Source organism: Eulemur rufifrons, chromosome 8 (assembly GCF_041146395.1).
Source record: "Eulemur rufifrons isolate Redbay chromosome 8, OSU_ERuf_1, whole genome shotgun sequence".
In the NCBI taxonomy this organism is placed as follows: domain Eukaryota; kingdom Metazoa; phylum Chordata; class Mammalia; order Primates; family Lemuridae; genus Eulemur; species Eulemur rufifrons.
The window spans coordinates 49866256-49885537 of NC_090990.1; the positions used below are offsets into that span (position 1 = coordinate 49866256).

Below are 19282 nucleotides of genomic sequence, written 5' to 3' on the forward strand. Positions count from 1 at the left end.
TTCCTCTTGCCCAGGCTGGAGTGCAGTGGCACGATCATAGGTCACTGTAATCTTGAACTCCTGGGCTCAAGTGATAGTCCCACCTCAGCCTCCTGAGTAGTTAGGACTACAGGAGTGCACCACCATGCCTGGTTAATTAAATTTTTTTTTTTATAGAGATGGGGTCTCACTATGTTGCCCAGGCTGGTCTTGAACTCCATTCTCAGCCTCCCAAAGTGCTGGGATTATAGGCATGTGCCACTGCACTTGGCCTGTATTTCTTTTCCATAGGCAGTTCTTCTTTGTAATGCCCAGGTTTAATGATACTTATTTTTAGTAGTTCACAATGAAATAATTAATTGTACTTAATATCAACACAATTCTGGATAATGATGCCGGAATGACATCCTGATACCACAACAGACAATGATTTTTGTCTTTATCAGTTTGCTATTTGGAGCGTGTTAAATAGTGATTTCTCCCCTCAAAATGTCCACATCCTAATCCCTGGAAGCTGTGAATGTGGTCTTATTTGGAAAAGGGGACTTTGCAGATGTAATTTTAAGTTAAGGATCTCCAGATGAGATCACCCTGGACTATGTGGATGTTCCCTAAATCCAATAACAACTGTCCTTACAACAAACAGAAGAGAAAAAGACATACACAGAGGAGAAGGAAGGTCATATGGAGATGAAGGCAGAGATTGGAGTAATGCAGCCGCAAGTCAAGGAATTCCTGAAGTCACCAAAGGCTGGAAGAGGTGAGGAAGGATTTTCCCCTAGAACTTTGGGAGGGATGGCAGGCTTGCTGACATCTTGATTTTAGACCCCTGGTCTCTGGAACGGGAGGATAAATCTCTGTTTTGAGCATCAAGTCTGTGGTAATTTGTTGCAGCAGCCTTAGTAAACTAATGTGCTAGTTCATTCTGATTATTTAATTAAGGATTCTTTTTGTGTTGTTTTGTGTCATAATAATCTGGAGAAGCCAGTATCTCTACTCCACTTCTTGTTTCCATCCAATGGAAACATGTTTTTTGAAGTTTGTTGAAAACCCAAAGGTTAGCATTTCTGGGTTATTTTTGCCTACCATAGATGTCCCAGAAAGTTCATTTAGTGCACAAATATGACATTTCTGAATAAAGTGGCTTCAACAAGTGGTCTGGAGATCCAAATTCTCTTCAAGAAAGTGACACTGGTTCTGAGAAGATGTTCCTACGGAGTAAAAGTTCCATTTACAAAGTTATGGCAGTTTCTTCCTATGATGCAAAGCAGCTGGGCCAGGGAGCCAGGACACTCTGCTTCTGGCCCTTCCCGTCTCTGGACTATTTCTGGCACCTCACTTTCTCTGGGTGCTCCTAATGGATCTTTCTATAAGGTGTTAGTCAAATTAATTTCTAGAAGCTTAAAACTCTTACCCTGTTAGTTTCCTTTATATCACCCAGTACAATTGGTAATTCTATGGATACTTGCTTATCTGTCTTCCTGCCTCCAACTCCAAGTTCAAGGAACACAATAACTGCACCTAGCATGTTGTCTGGCATGTAGTATGTTTGCAGTAAAAATATATTAAATAAATAAACAAATGAATGAACATTGTTTGAGTGGAGAGCAAGGAAATGTCTTTTACTTTGGCGTTGGAATCAGACTGTTCAAGGGCACTTTTTTTTTTTTCACTTGATACATCAAACATCAGTGAATTTCAGGATTGAAAGAGAAATGAGCTTTTAGTTCAACCCTCAACTGGAAGTCTTCAGCCTTCCTGACAAGCATGACCATGATTCTGGCTTGCAAGCATCCTCGGCGATAAGGAAACCCACTACCTCACTCTTTTTGATCTTTTCCATTTCTCTTTCCTTTCCCACTCTTCCCAATTATTGCAATCCTTATCGTAGTATTTTCCACACCTGCTGCAGCAGAGGCCTGGAAGTCTGGGGGTGGGAGGGGACAGGGAAAAGTCTGACAGCCACCAGCTCCGGGTGGGCGCGCTGTAGCTGACTGCTGGCGGAACTGGAGGCGCCGCGTTGCCGCTGGATTCGCCTGGGCTCTCGGCCTTCCTACGGGCAGGGGGTCCTCCTTCCCAAGCTCTCGCTCTCTCCTACCCTAGGCACGCGGCCACGCGCAGTGGCTTTTCCCGCCGCCGCCCCGAGTCACCTGCGCGGCTGTCCTCCCGCCCCGGTGCGGCGGCGAGGAGCGCGGGGCGCGCGCGGGAGGCCACCCGGCCCTTCCCTCCCTTCTCCCCACCCCAGGCTGCTCCTCCTCAGCGCCTCCTCCCCACACACCCGGCTGCCTTCCTCTCTCCTGAGAGTTTCCCCGGCACCTTCGGCGAGGAGTTTGGAGCGGCCCCACCGCAGAGCCCGCGGCTGGCCGAGTGGGAGCGACACAGGTGCCCGAGCCCCCGTGCCTCCGCCATCTCTGCCTTTCGTCGGGGTTGGACCCCTGGATCCAAGTGGAACCCGCTTCTCTCTCCTCCACCCCCTACTGCCACCTCTTCCTGCTCCGGGTAACTCGAGAGCTGGGCGTTGGGACGCGCGTGGGAGGCGCGGAGCCTGCGGGCCATTTGGAAACGGGGAGTCCGGGGCCAGCCTAGCGGGGCCATCAGAGCTGCCAGCGCCGGGCGGGCTGAGGGAGTGGGGTGGATGGGACGCCGGGCGACTCTTGGCTTCCCCGGGACCAGGAGGATCGGGGCGCACCGCTCAGAGCAGTCGGCTGCGCCTGGGTGCGCACCTGCCGGAGGCCACCGAAAAGACGTGCCAGCCGCCCAACTTCTTTTCCAGGCCTCCTGCCAACTTTGGAAAATGAAGGGACTGTGAGGCAAACCTGTAAGCCCTGGGGCCTCGAGGACAGATTTGTTGGTTTGAATGACCCAGGAAAATATTTACAGTGTAGGGATCGTTTAAACCTCAGCTTTTGTTTTTCACTCTCTCCCCCTCCTCCCTGCAAGCAAATTAAAAAAAAAAACAGCCACCACCAAATTCAATCCCGATCAAATCCAACCCTAACCAAAGCACTTACTTAAGGGTATTTGTAGTGTTGAGGAAAAGAGAACAACTGAGGAATCATTTTGGAAACCCCAGGTATGATGATGTCATCTAAGAAATTGGTTATTGTGGGTGCTATTTCTAGAACTTGTGTTTGCAAACAGAAGATGAGACTGGGTCTCTTAAGCCTGAGGGAGTTCTTTATATTGAGGGGCTGCCTGGAGTGTCTTCTGTTACCATTTATTTCCGTAAGTATTAAAGTATGTTCAAACAAATGCTCTTTCAGAGCTCTGGACTTGGAATCAGAAAATCTGAGTTTTGGTATGATTTCCCATTTATCTGTGACACTGTGGTTAGCTTAACCTCTCTGGGCCTCAGTTTCCTCATTTTTTTCAAGTTAGAGGGTTGGATTAAGATAATTTTAAGGGCCTTTCGATAATATGTAAGGTGTGTCCCAGATCAAAAACGTATAGATCTTTAACTCTTTAGCCTGTTACAAACATTGCTAGTTGCATAATTTCATGAAACTAAACAAACTATATTGATCTTGGCATTTGGTTTATATGCATTAATGACTTGTGTTTTTAGGATTTTCTAACCAAAAGTTGTACAGAAAAATATTTATAAGGAGCTCAGAAATGTACTGTTTATATGTGAATATTTAGATCACCTTCTCATACTACCTTAAAGAATCTTTAAGCCAATATTGGCAACACTGCAACAAAAACACATGGATTTAGCATAGCACTTATTCTCTTCCAGTATTGTACAGTTACAGGAAATAAAAGTTGTTTTGGAGGAAGATAGAAGTTGCACCTTTCCTATTAATTACTGCTCTTGAACAGTGTTAGTTACTTTTTAGCATAAAGTTGTGTGCAGAATGTTTAAAACATGGTTTCAGACCACTTCAGAGCCTTTCTGGTATTAAGCTTAATAACAGAGATGCCAATTTTAGTAATGCATTTCCTTGTCTTGGAATGAATCCCAGAAAATAGCAGAGGTTAACTAAATAGATAAAGCAAAAAATGAGGAATTTACACACACACACACACACACACACACACGTAGTACAACGAGTATGTACTATGAAGTGTCAGTGTGCCTTGTGTTTTCTTTTTGATTAAAAAAAATGTTGCTTGTTTAAACAACAGAGAATGTGGGAATAGCTTTTATTGCTACTTGACATGTTTTATTGGTAGCATTTTCAAAATTATTTGAAACTTAGTCATCACTAGTTAGGACTGGCTTAGAAATATTTCTAGCTCTTTTTGGTGGCTTTGATCTAAAATAATAAAATAGGCTCTTCCCACCCACATGTGCTTTGTATGCAGTTTGGGAGAATGGAGTGGATTTGAAGTACTCTTTTATGAACACATTTTAACTTATTTTCATTGCCATTTTGTCTTTTGGCTAGAAATGTTACCAGTCATTCAGGCATTTGTCTTCCCTCGCTCGTATTCTCTGGCGAAGTAGATGGCCATCTCCTTAGAAAGAGATGCTCAGAGTATTAAGTAAAATGCTTGCTGAATGAACTGGGAGTAGTAGAATTCAAATACCCTGCTAGTTGTTTGGAAAACAACTGCAACCGTGGATGGATCAGATCACTCATGGTCCACAGCCAACTCATTCATGACTTGGGCGTGTCATTTGGTTGGCAGAGGCTCTGTTTCTCTTTTGTAGCCTGCAGCCTTACTCTCCCTTGAATTTACCGACAAAAAACCCAGTCATCTCTTCACACTTAGATTACTATGATAGCACCAAATGTTTTGTGTTTGTGAAGTGCAATATCTCTGGGAAGTCTTGGAAATAAAATCTAAAAGTGTCCAGAAAAAAAATGAATTCTTGGCAGATACTATACTGCATTTTTCATACTGAGAGCCAAACATGCACACTAAAAAAAATGTCCTGTGGAGTTAAAAATGAAGAAAAAGGCTTACAGTCTGCTCTAATTCTTAAGATTTTATGTGATTTACAAATTCCAATTTTAATTAAATTAGAAAGGTGCAAATGTTCACCTACTGGACAGACTTAGTACATACAACCTTTTGGAGTTTCTACTCAAATTTTATTTGCTTATAACTTGTGATATTGCTTCTCAAATACTTTTTGTAACTCAGTAGTGATATTGTCTGTTATCTTTTCACATACATGGTCTTATTAACGTTTGAAAAAATTTTAACACTTTGAACTATAACATATATAAGCAAGAAGTATATAAAACAAATTTATTGGTTGACAAATACTATAACAAATCATTATAACAGATAATTATAAGGCAAATACCCTACTACTTACCACCCCAGACAGAGAACATTTCCAATACCCAAAAGCTTCTTGCTTGTTCCTTCATCACAAGCCTAGTTTTACCTTTTTTTTAAAAAAAAATTATATGACTATAGCAGTCATTCTTTCATAGATTGTTTTGCTTAACATTATGTTTGTGAGATTAAACCATTTCTTCTCTTCCCTTTAAAGCACAAGTATTTGAAAGAGTTGTTTATATTCCCTGTCTCCAGTTTCTCTCTTCACACTATTTTTTGAACCTATTCCTATCAATCTTCTGTTTTCAATGCTATGCTTAAACTACTTCAGAGTGTACTGCTGTCAAGGTCACTAGTGAGATCACCTTTGCTAATCCAGTAGTCAGTTGCCAGAGTTCACCTTACTATACCTGTTGGTAGCATTGTCACAGCTATCATGCTCTGCTCCTTGAAACAGTTCTTTACTGACTTCCAGGACACCATATACACTCTTGGTTTTCCTCCTTTTTCCCTGCTGCTCCCTTCTGTCTCCATTGGCCTCTCCTCTTCTGTCAGAGGTTTTAACATTGGAGTGCCTTAAGGCTTAGCTCTTTTTTCTCTATATTCTTTGATGTGGACATGCAATCTCTCCATTTGCATATTAATGACTCCAAAAATGATAGCTCAATCCTTGGCTTCTGAACCTGGACTTCAGATCTCTATATGCAGCTGCCTACTCAGCATTTCCATTTGAATATCTGGTAGACATCCCCAGTTCAACATGCTCCAAATGGAATTTTCATCTTGCCCAAACCTATGCTATCTGCAGTCTTCCCCATCCCCATCTTACAAGTTGGTTAGGTCCCGAACCTTGGAGTCCTCTTTGATTCCTGCCATTCTTTCATACCTCATATATAATGTGCTGGGAAATCCTCTTTGATCTATCTTCAAAATAAATCCAGAATATAAGGACTTCTCACCTCAAGGCTGCTACCCTGATACCATCATCTCCCACATGGATTATTGCAAGGACCTCCAAACTGGTCTCCCTGCTTGTATCCTTTGCTCTCCCCGATCCATTCTCAAAATAGCAATCAGAGCTCTCCTTTTACTGTATATGTCAGGTTGTGTCACTTTTCTGCTTCAAACTCTCCAATTGCTTTCCAGTTCACACAGAGTAAAAACCAAAGTCCTTAGGATAACCTACAAGGCCCTACCTGATCTTTCAGTCCCTGCACCCCGTTACCTATCTGGTCTCATTTCTTACTGTTTTTCCTCTCATTCGGTTCTAGCCACACTGGGCTCCTTGCTGTTCCCTGAATATATCAGAAACCATCTTTGCACTTGAGCCTCCTCCTCTGCCTTGAATGCTCTCCCCCCCCCCCATATCCACATGGCTTGCTCTGTTATTGTCACTTCCTTTAAGTCTTTGTTCAAATGTCTGCTTTTCAATGAAGGCTGACCTGATTGTAGGATTTAAAATTGCATATCTTCTTACCTTGCAATATATTCTTTCTCCTTTCCTTTCCTTTGCTTTTCCCTATAGCATTTATTCACCTATTAAAATACTGTATGACTTCTTAATTATTATTGGGTTTTTTTTTTAACCTGCCCTATTTCCACTAGAATGTAAACTCCATAAGGGCAGGATGTTTTTCTGTTTTGCTCACTGTCGTATCCCGACTGTCTGAAATAAGACCTAGCATGTAAGAAGTGGTTAGTAATTTTTTTTGCTGAATGAATGCTATTGCTTGTTCATTTTCGTAGCTGGGTATATTCCATTGTATGAATAAAACACATTAACTTTTAAAATTGATTCTGATTATGGATACTTTCCTTTTTTGTACTATAAATAGAGCAGCTATGATCCATCTACAAATATCCTGGTGTATAGGTCCAGGAGGTCCTTTAGAGTATAAAACTAGTAATCTTTTTACTGGGTCAAATTATGAGATTGCACACTTCAGCTTTATTGGATAAGGCCACACATTTTTAGTGTGGTTTTACCAATTTCCATTCTTGCTCTCATTGCTCTACAGCTTTTCTAAAACTTAGTATTGTCAGACCATATAATTTTGTCCATCTGGTGAGTACGTATTATTATCTTAATATTCATTACTTTAATTACTAGTGATATTGAGCCTGGTGTCTGTGAGGATAGGCTAGGTTATGCTGCAATAACAAATAACCCCAAATCTCATTAACTTAATGTAATTCCTCATTCATGCAAAGTCTCCTGTGGATCAAGACAATTTTCCAGGGCACTATCCTCTGTGTGATAATTCGGAGATCTAAGTTCGGGGAAACTACACCATTCTGTAGCTGTACAATCTGGAACACAGGACTTTCCCATTTGGTGTGGTAGGAGAAGAGCATGCATAATCATCAACCATCTTTAAATGCTTCAATCTGGAAGTAACATGAAATATTTCTACTCACATTTGAGAAGTGAAAGAAGTCACATGGTCATGCCTAACTTCAAGGGGGTGGGGAATGTTATTTCTCGCTAAAAGGAGAATAAATCTGGAAATACTGGTGAACAGGAGTGTATTAGTTATCTAGTGGTATGTAACTAATTACCTCAAAATTTAGCAGCTTCAAACAACAAACATTGATTATTTCAAATATTAAGAGTTGATGTGTGTGTGGGTTTGTTTCTGGGCTCTGTATTTTTTCCTTTGGTCTCTTTGTGTATGTTTGCCAATATGACATTGTCTCGATTATCATAGATTTAAAATAAGTCTTGCTGTCTGATAGAGCAAATTCTCCCATTTTGCATCTTTTTCAGGAGTGTTGTATCATTCTTTTGCTCTTCACTTTCCATATACTTTTTAGAATAAGCTTGTCAAGTTCTAAAACATTTGTTAGAATTTAATAGAGATTGTATTGAGATTGTTTTGTGTCTATAAATAATAAAAAGGAAATTGATATCTTTTAAATATCAGTCGTAGAATCTATGACTGTCTCTATATACTGAGTTTTTCTCTAATATGAGCTGTAAGCCTTGTCTAAGTTTTTCCCTAGGAGTCCTTGAACCTGTTCTTGTTATATTTATTCACAGAAACTTCATATTTTTGAAATTATTTTAAATTATATATATATTTTTTAAAATTTCATTTTTTATTTCTTGGTACCATATAGAAATCTACTTGATTTTTAAAAGCATTTTAAAAAATAATGGCTTATTAGACTATTATTCATATATCATAAATTTCACCCTTTTATAGTATACAATTCACTGATTTTGAGTACATTATCATAGTTAATGTACATTAACAGAATGATGCAACCATCACCACTGCCTAATTTCAGAATATTTTTATCACCCCCAAAATATACCTCATACTTACTAGCAATCACTCCCTTTTCTCCAGCTTCCTCCTTACCTGGCAACTACTGATCTACTTTCTTGTCTATGGATTTGCCTATTTTGGACATTTCATATAAATAAAATCATGGGGCCTTTAATAACTGGCTTCCTTCACTTAGCATAATGTTTTCAAGGCTTATCTGTGTAGCATGTATTAGTACTGCATTCCTTTTTATTGCTGAATGATATTCCACCATATGGCTACATCATCGTGTATTCATTCATCAGTGGATGGACATTTAGGTAGTTTCCACTTTTGGGCTATTATGAAGAATGCTACTACTAACACTTTTGTACAAGTTTTTGAGTGGATATATATTTTCATCTGTCTTGGGTATATACCTAGGAGTGGAATTGCTGAGTCATACCACATGACTATATTAAACATATTTGAAAAACTGCCAGAATGTCTTCCAAAGCAGCTGTGTCATTTTACATTCTTGTTGCAATTTCCCCATTTCTTTGCCAACACTGTTACTGTCTTTTTGACTATAACTATTCCAGTGGGTGTGAAGTAGTGTCTCATTATTTTTTTATTTGCATATTCTGATGACTAATGATGTTTTCATGTGCTTCTTGGCCATTTGTTTATATTTTTTGAAGAAATGTTGTTTGTGCATTTTGAATTGGGTAAATTTTTTTTTATTGTTGTGTTGTATAAGTTCATTGTATATATATAGAGAAAAGTCCCTTATCAGATATATGATTTGCAAATAATTTCTCTGAACTATCCTTTTTTGATGGTATTCTTTGAAGCTCAAAAGTTATTAATTTCCCCCAGACAGTGCACACCACACCCATTAGGTGTGAATTTACCCATCAGGGGATGGGCACGCTTGTAGCTCTGACTCAGGTAGTGCAAAGGCAATATATTTAACCAAAGTGTTTGTACCCCTGTAATATTCTGAAATTTTAAAAAAAAGTTTTTAATTTCAATGAATCTATTTTTTTGTACTTATACTTTTGATGTTATATGATGTTTTTCTTATGAGAAAAATATAAATAACTTTAGCTTTCACATTTAGGTTTTTTATTACTTTGAATATATGAAGTGAGGGAAGTGACTGGTTGAATTCTTTTGCATATGGATATCCACTTGTTGCACCATTGTTGAATAAATTATTCTTTCCCCATTGATTGTCTATGCACTTTGTCAAAAAGCAATTTACCAAAAATGTAAGGGATTTTCAATTCTATTCCATTGATCTATATTTCTCTCCTTATACCAGTGCCACATTCTCTTGATTATGGAAGATTTGAAGTAAGTTTTGAATTGAAAATGTGAGTCTTGCAGCTTTTTTCTTTTTTTTTCAAGATTATTTGGCTTATTCCCTCTCATATACATGTGAATTTTAGAATCAGTTTGTCAATTTCTGCATAGAAGGTAGCAGGGATTTTGATAGGGATCGAATTGCATCTTAGATTAATTTGTGGAGTATTATTATCTTAACAAAATTAAGTCTTTCATTTCATGAACATGAGATGTCTTTCCACTTAAGTAGTCTATGATTTCTTTCAATGATGTTTTATAGTGTTCAATGTACCAATATTACACTTCTTTTGTCAAATTTATTCCTAAGTATTTTATTCTCTCTGATGCTGTTGGAAATGGAATTACTTTCTTAGTTTTATTTTTAGATTGTTCATTGCTGGTGTATAGCAATTCAAATAATTTTTGTATATTGATCTTATGTACTGTAACCTTGATGAATTCATTTATTAGTAGTAAGTTTTTTGTGGATTCGTTAGTATTTTCTATCTATAAGATCATATCATAAAGAACAGAGGTAATTTTATTTTTTTTATTTCCAATTTGGGTGCTTTTTATTTCTTTTTCTTGCCCAATTCCCCTGGCTAGAACCTTCAGTACAATGTTGAATAAAGTGGTGAGAGCAGTCATTCTTGTTCCTTACTTAGAGGGAAGCATCCAGTTTTTCACCATTAAGTCTGATGTTAGCTGTAGGTTTTTCATATGTGATTGTTATCAGGTTGAGAGAATTCCCTTCTAGTCCTAGTTTGGTGAATGTTTTTTTCATCGTGACATGGTATTGGAATTTGTCCAGTGTTTTTCTATTGAGATGATCATGTCCTCTATTATGGTGTTTTACATTGACTGATTTTCATATTTTAAACCAACCCTGCATTCCTGGGCTGAATCACATTTGTTTGTAGTGTATAATCTTTTTCATATGTTGCTTGATTTGGTTTGCTAGTATTTTTGCATCTATATTCATAAGAGGTATTGGTATGTAGTTTTATTATAATGTGTTTGTCTGATTTTAGTATCAGACTAATATTGGCCTCACAGAATGAATAGGGAAGTATTTGAAATACTTGATTTTATATAGTTATATTTTTCACCAGCAACCTTGCTGAACTTTCTAGTTAAATTGGAAATTTTAAATGTAAATAATTTTGTATTTTCTCTTTCTTGCCCTTTATGAATAATGACAGACAGTTTTGTTTCTTCCTTTCTTATAATCTTTAAACTTTTTTCTCTTCCTTTACTGCATTGATTAGGACATCTAGTACAATGTTTGACGTGATGTGGTGATGGAGGAAATCATTTCATCATTGAGAATGATGTTTGCTGTGGGTTTTTGGCAGATACCCTTTGTTTAGATTTAGGAAATTCTCTTCCGCAATCTTTCTAGTTTGCAAATAGTTTTTGTCCTGAATGAATGTTGATTGTTATCAAATGCTTTCTTATATCTACTGATATAATCATATGATTTTACTCCTTAAATTTATTAATGGGGCTAACTATATTAATTGATTTTTAAATTGTTAAATCATATTTATCCTGGAATAAATCCTACTCGTGCAGTATGATCATTTTTATGAATTGCAGAATTCTGTTTACTAATATTTTGTTAAGAATTAAAGAAAATTTATATTAACGTGTGGTTGGCTATAATTTTCCTTTTTCAAATTGTCCTTGTGTTTTGGAATTTAGATTATATTAACTATAAATATGAGCTGGCAAGTGTTTACCTTTTTCTAGTCTCAGGAAGAATTTGTGCTGATTTAAAATTATTTGTTCCTTAAATGTTTCATAAAACTCCTTGGTGAAACCAAAGATTTTTGATTTTTGATGGATTGAATTTATTTCCTGGCTATAGGACCATTCAGGTTTCTTTCTTTCCTTTTTCATTGAGTCAGCCTTGGTAAATTATATTTTCTAAAAATTCATCCATTTCATCTAAAATTAAATTTTAGATTTATTGGTATAAAGTCAGTTCTAAATAATTCTGTACTTGAGTCCTTTTTCTATTCTTAATATTGGTTATTTGTGCCTTCTCTATTTCAATCTCATAAAAGTTTTATTAATTTGTCTTTTAAAACACCAATTTTTAATTTGTTGATTCTCATTGTTGTATATTTACTTTCTATTACATTAATTTTATCTGTGTATTATTTCCTCTTTTCTACTTTATTTAGAGTTTTTTTTTTTGCTGTTCTAACTGCTTAAATGAGTGTTCTATTAAGTTTTTAATTGTAACTGATTATAAAAAATGATAGCACATTAACTTTTAGCCTTTCTTCTTTTTAAAAAATATTATTTATGGCTTTGAGCTTCCCTCTACATACTTCTTTATCTGCATGAAATAAGTTTTGAGATGCTGTTTTCACTATCATCAGCTTAAAATATATTCTAATTTTCATTATGTCTTTTTTGCCCAGTAATTTACTTAAAATTATTTTTCTTAATGTCCAAACATATGGCATCCATGTAGTTATATCTTTTCTGTTTATTTCTGCCTTAAATAACTGTGGTTAGAGGGTGTGGACTATATGATTTTAACTCTTTGGATTTGTTTGAAACATGCTTTTTGTCTTTTCATATGGTTAGTTTTTGTAAATGTCCTATTAGTGCTTGAAAATAATGTGTAATCTGCAGTTTTGGGGTACCATAGTTCTGTGTAAGTCAAATTGCTTAATTTTCTTCTTTCAATTTCATACTTCCTCACAGATTTTGTGTCTGCTTATTCTATTCATTGTTGAGGGGAGTATGTTAGAATCTTATACCATATTTGTGTATTTCTGTCTTTTTCTTTCTAATTCTCTGAATTTGCACTTTATACATTTTGAGGTTACATTACAATATGCATGTTATTTTGAGGCTATCTTATGGTGTGTGTATACGCATTTTAAATTATATATTCCTGGTTAATTGCAACTTTTGTCAATTGGAGTAACCTTCTTAATAGCATTCAAACCTATCTTTATGGTATTGATATAACTTCATCAGATTTCTTTTGTTTAGTATGCACATAGTAAATCTCTTTTCCATCCTTTTGCTTTCAGATTTCTATATACTTGTTTTAGATGTGTCTGTGGAATTTGCATTTGCCCTTCTATATTCTTATGTTTTAGATGTATCTCTTGTAAACAGCACTTATTTCTTAAAGTATTTTAAATTCAGTGTCTTTTTTACTGAAGAATTTTGTCACTTTACATTTAGTACAATTAGTGATATATTTATACCTGTACTTATTGTCATGTCTTCTTTATTTGCCCTGTATTTCTGTCTCTTTTCTGTTTATTTCTATATTTTAGTTTGGTTACTTTTTGTCATTTCAAATTTTCTTTTGCTACTTTAAGAGTTATACATTTTATTTCTACCATTCAGTGATTATTTAGAAGTCATCACATGAATCTTTAGGTTATCAAAGTTGAAACTGAATAAACTTTGTATAATAATGAATACAGGAAAATACAAGGGCTTTAACTTTAACTCCATTTAATGCCCTCTAGAAATATATTATCAATATTTAGAATTTCATTTATTTATTTAAGAAATATTTATTGAGAGCTCACTCTGGGTTAAGCATTATGCTAGATGCTGAACAAAGTGAATGAGCATCCCTGTGCTTGTAAAACATAGCAGGGGACAGACATAAATATGCTAAATGAGTAAATGATACCATATATTAGAAGGTGATAAATGTGATGGAAAAAAGAAAAAAATAGAGCAGAGTAAAAGACATTAGGAGTGCACAGAGAGAGAGAGAGAGAATGAGAGTGAGAGCACACAAGTACAAGTGAAAGAGTGAGTGTGCCCTACCCTTGGGCCAATACTTTCTATAAAGTTTGTGGGGACATATAAGTGTTTTATTTGTTTGTATTAGATAATATTAATAGCTAAAGGTTTGAGTCAAATAGAGATTCTCAGGAACTTCTATAATAGGCTTTAAAAATGTGAACTCAAGTTTAAGAACAGCTGTTACCAAATATCTGTTTTGTGAAGGCATAGGACAACTTACTTTTTCTTGGAATTATATTTTCTCATTTTACTTTAACTAGCAGCTGTTATTTGGGTGTTTAAACCTATGAAAATTAAGAAATTATAAACATGAGATAATCAAACAATTAGATTCTGTATGTACCAACAGAATTTCTGAACCACATTGTCTAGTGTTCAGGAGATAAAACAGACAATAAATAATGCATATAGCTAAACACACGTGCATAAACAGATAAAACAGAGAGAGAAAATACACTGACACACGCATTTATTGTAGTTGATGTTATGTTATTAAGATGTTATCTCTCAGAATTGTGGGATATTTATCATATTAGATATATCCAGTAGGTAGCTGAGTATTTGTCTAGTGATCTGGGTGTCTTGCAACAACACTGGTAGTTATAGGTATGATTTGGTGGGAGAGAAGGTTTTTGCACAGAACATGATGCAAAAAAGTCTATAAAAAGCAGTTATTTGAGCAAGTAGCATCTTGGTCTTTTGACTAATATGATTCTAAACTTGCAATTCAGTTCTTACACAGGACACCTTATTGTCGTTTACTGATGCCCTTTGGCTGATCTTTGTTTCTACTGACCGTAGGCTCTGTTGGAATCGTTTTTATAATATTTATGATGTGCTTCATATTCCTCCCCTTTGTTCAAGGGGCAGTTAAATCTCTATTCTATGAAATCGTTAATGATTTTCTAAGCTAGAAAAAATCTCTTGATTTTTCCTAATTATTACTCTTTCTAGGTAGTCGTAACTCTTTAAATCTAAGACATCATGGATTTTTAAGCTACACAACCAATTTGTATAACTAAGAAAGAAAAAGGTCTGCCTATTTAACTATTTTATAATACTTTATCATCATTTAGAATTTTAGGTCTATACTTATTGAAGGAGCACATGTAGAATTATTTAGATAAAGATTTTTATTTAAATCACATTCTTATAAGGAAAGTATAAATCAAAGATTTTGGTTAAGGAATTTTTTATATTTAAAATCTGTTTTTTTCCTTGTTGTTTTTCAACTCATAGCTGTTGATATCAACATTTTCCAACCAATGTCATACTCTGGGCTATCAGAAATATTTGTGATGTAGCAATTCAAAAAAGAATGTGTCACTATTGTTTCTGGGATTTTCTTCCAAGTTGGTCCATTTTGCACATTTTGATGGTGGCTTTTTATTGATCTTACCATGATATGTCAACAGAAGGTTTCAAGACAACACTTGGGGTTCATATTCCTTTCTCAAGTGGTCTTTAAATAGTTTGTTGACCAAAATATACATGGGTTAAAATTGTCCAGTCAATCATTAGGAAAGCGCCCCAGTTTCGATGTATGTAATTAATAACAACTAGATCACAGCTGCTACCAGGCCATCAGGAATTGTAAGATGCCATCAATTGAAACAATAATCCTGATGCCAGGGGCATTAAAATATTGGGAATCTTAAAATAGAAGAAAGACAATTCTACTCTCTTCATTTGTGTGTCACCTAAAATCTCACTTCTGTGAACCTTTTGTTGGCCCCTAGGACTATGTTAGTAGCTGTTTTCTGTGAAGTCCTGTCACACTTTATTTCATTAAAAGGACTAAATAATAATTTTGAGTGAAAATAATCCATGTGCATGATAACAAAAACTTATTTTAGTATAAAGCAGTAGCTCCCTGCCCTGCTACCCTCACTAAGGGGTACAACCTGACCTTGGGAACAACTAACATGAACCATTTCTGATTTTAATTCTTCCTGTGACTACCTCTGTAGGAGGTACTCTTTATAAACAGTAAATCACGTGTTTATACTGCCTATTTTTTTTTATTTTTTCATTTGTCATTTAAGCAGATACCATGGTAGAGGAGAATTTAGCAGCTTACTAATTTCACCTCCTTTCTTTTTCCACTTCCACATATAATTATATTAATTTTATGAGCTCCTTTATTGATTACATTTGTAATTTTCACCACTGTTTTTGTTCCATTAACTACAGACGTTTCTCCTGACTCCTTATTTCATGAGGTTGGGATATTTCACCCTTTGCCTTACCACCATCTCTCCTTATAGAATTATAACACCCAAATCTGACAACTGAACAGTTAGAATATTGATAATATTTTATGTTTAGTATTTGTAATTAAATTTCTTATTTTTGTCTATTGATTGCCCCTAAAAATTGAAAAATTAATAAATAGCATTATTGTTATTATGACCCTGTAAATATTATTTACTGCAGAATCAAGAGTGTTCATATTACATTGAATTCAGTGTGACTCCTGAGCCACCAAAAGAAGAATATTCTTAGAGTTAAGCTTAAGGAGACTCTTGCTTCTTTCAAATGGATTCTTTGGTTCTAGCATTTGCTCAAAATTATGCTATATTTAATTTTGGCTCATATTTACATCATGACTTTCAGTAAAGCTTTTTTCAGTTAACTTTATTTTTTCTTACTGGGAAAGGATTACATGGGCCTTCTTCATTTCATCCTTGATAATTTTCAATTTTTTACTTATTTTCTTAATTTTTTGGAATCTATTCATTCTTCTTTTTGAAGCCCACTGGCTCATATTCTAATATGGACTGGTGGCTTAAATTTTGAACTATAACTTCCTTTTTCCCCTGTGTTATTTTGTGTTTTTGTGTTGTTTTCAAGGTTTTCCAGCTTCAGTATCATCTTGTGTATCAAGTTGCCTTCCATCCTCACGTTCTTCCTTGCCATCTCCTTTCAGGGCCATATGTACTACAGCTGCTATCTGGACTGGTCATTCTCACGGCTGCAGAGCCATTAGACTTATTTGTTGTCAGTTTTGCTTAATCCATGTTTTCCTCTTTCTTGGTTACCCCTCATTTTGCTGGCATATCTTGTAAAGTTATAATAATTTTGAGAAAGAGATTCATACTGTATAAATTTTCTAAGTCATTTGCATTACTGAAAATATATTTGTTTCCCTCTGAGGCTTCCTTGACTAGAATTCTAAACTGAAAATAATTTTCTATAAGACAATTACTTGATTGTCTTCTAGCATTCAATGTTTTTGGATAAAACATTTGTTTCCATTGTGTTTCTCACTTTTAGTGATTTTTTTTCTTCTCTGAAAGCTTTTCATATTTTCTCTTTTCCTTTGCTGTTTGACAATTTTTTGAAGATATATTTAGGAATGGATCATTTTCCATTCCTCCTCCTTGGAACCTGGGAGCCATATTTTTCAGTTTGAACATTTGTGTCTCTTACCAGCTCTCGGAAATTTTCTTGTATTATTTCTTTGATCATTTCCTCCTCTCTATTCTCTTTTTCTGGAAATACTGTTAGTTGGATTTGGATTTCTTAGATCTATCCTTTAAATCTAAAAGTGACTTCTTTTTTTCAAACATCTCTTTTCTGTTTCTTCCCACCCCCTTTGGGGGAGAATTAATTATGTAAATGTGTTTAATTTTATTGCACCATGCATTGAATTTTTAAAAGCTCTTTCTTCCTATCATGATCACTTTGTCATTTTATGGATACAAAATCTTCTGAAATGTCTCTGAGTGTACTCATTAAACATTTGTTAAAGCTACTCTTTCTTCTGTGACTTATCACAGAAGATTGTGGTCAAGTTTTCTTTTTTCTTTCTTTCTTTTTATAAAAAATTTACCGTATTGCTAAAGGCGTTCTTCATGTCTTCATTCATGTCTCCATTCAGCATGGCTGTTAAATGAAGAAACTAGGAAACTGTGAATTCTGTGCATATGGGCAGCATTTGTCAACTGATAGGCTTCATTTTAGGCACTTCATCAAGGAGCTGCCATTTATGCTGAAAGTTTGTCCCCCAAACTGTCAGAATGCGTAAAGACTTTACCATATTGCTGCCAAGCCTACATTAAAAGGGTAAGTTGTTCTCAAATAACTTGCTCTTTGCTCCTTTTAACATATAAGAGTATGTAGTATAATTTTTCATTCTCTTTGACCTTTGAATACTTTGCCTACGTTTGGGGACTTCCCACTTAATAAGCCCTTATTTTCCCAAGTTTCCTGACTGCCTGCATGTAGAGTGTGAACTAGACTTTATCAATTAGAGGCATTCATGGCAAAGTTTAGACCGGAAATATGGGACATGAAAGAGCAGATGAGCTGCCAGGAACTCAGAGGTAGTGGGCATTGAGGTTTCAGTCATAACATGCAGTGTCCTAGTATGGGGCAGGGCTATCTTCTTCTCTAAAGCAATTCTACATGGGACTTTGGGTGTGGTTCTTGCCTGTGTTCTTTTCTAGCCTGGTTCTCTGGCAGTCACTGAATTCTGTGAGCTACCCAATAATCTTTAATAAACCCCTTTCCTAATTAGACTAGTCCAAGTTCATTGCAGTTGTTTGTCTGTCACTTTCCTGACAGATACAGGGACCTAGATTTGGCTGCTGTGAATTGTTTATAAGGAGATAAAGAAGTCAGATATTGCAGTCCATCAAGTAGCTGTTGAAGACTTAAATTATTTTTAAAATAAAAAAAATTCTTCTATCATTTTTGTGTAATTATTTGTCACTTGGAAAACATAATTTCAATTACTTTAACTTCTGATATGACTAATTGTGTGACCTTGTCACATATTAATTCCTAAAAAACGCAGAAGGATAAGATATGATTCACAGACCTCAGTAATATAAAGTCAACAAAGTTGAGTCAGAGTAGGAATCTTACCTACAATGTAATCTAAAATCTGTACATAAACTGATTCATTTAAATATTAACTGAATATTCACTAAAATGCAAGTTGACATTTAAATGCAAGTTAAAATATATTGTCCTTTTAGCCTTACCTCACTCTCCTGCCCTCACTAATTAGAACATTTCCAATCAGAATGGCCTCTTTTCCAAATATCCTAAGTAGTTACTTCCTTCATTATATTTCATTAGTTTTTGCTTCATCTTCCAGAAATTTATTTAAATCTCTCTTTGGACCCCTCTCATTCTTTCTATTGGAGTGGGTTGATATGATTTACTTACCTGTAATTCTCAAGGCATCTCGGGAGGGAGAGAAGATCAGTTTGTTCAGTTTGCCGTCTTGAATCTGAAGTCCCATTGTATTTTATTCCTATTGGTATCACAGTGCGACATGTTAAAAAATAATAAAATAATGTTATTTCTGAAAATAAATGATAATTTCTTATTAATTTTTATATTTCCAGCACCTTGTGTAGTAACTTGCATTTTAATGAATATTCAGTTAATATTTAAATGAATCAGTTTATGTACAGATTTTATTTATTTATTTGTTTATTTATTTTTTATTTTTTTTGAGACAGAGGCTCGCTTTGTTGCCCGGGCTAGAGTGAGTGCCGTGGCGTCAGCCTAGCTCACAGCAACCTCAAATTCCTGGGCTTAAGTGATCCTCCTGCCTCAGCCTCCCGAGTAGCTGGGACCCTACAGGCTTGCGCCACCATGGCCGGGTAATTTTTCTATATATGTTTTTAGTTGGCCAGCTAATTTCTTTCTAT

General features: G+C 35.6%; 1 protein-coding gene across 2 annotated transcripts in view; it reads left to right on the plus strand.

The window, feature by feature from the left end:
* The first annotated feature begins 2255 nt into the window (after positions 1–2255).
* The window catches only part of LEPR (leptin receptor), a 105870-nt gene continuing 88843 nt past the window's right edge, over positions 2256–19282 (plus strand). For both annotated transcript variants that reach the window (XM_069478041.1, XM_069478042.1), the window contains exon 1: positions 2256–2424. The gene's annotated coding sequence lies outside the window, so the exon portion shown is untranslated. The remainder of the gene's footprint in view (positions 2425–19282) is intronic.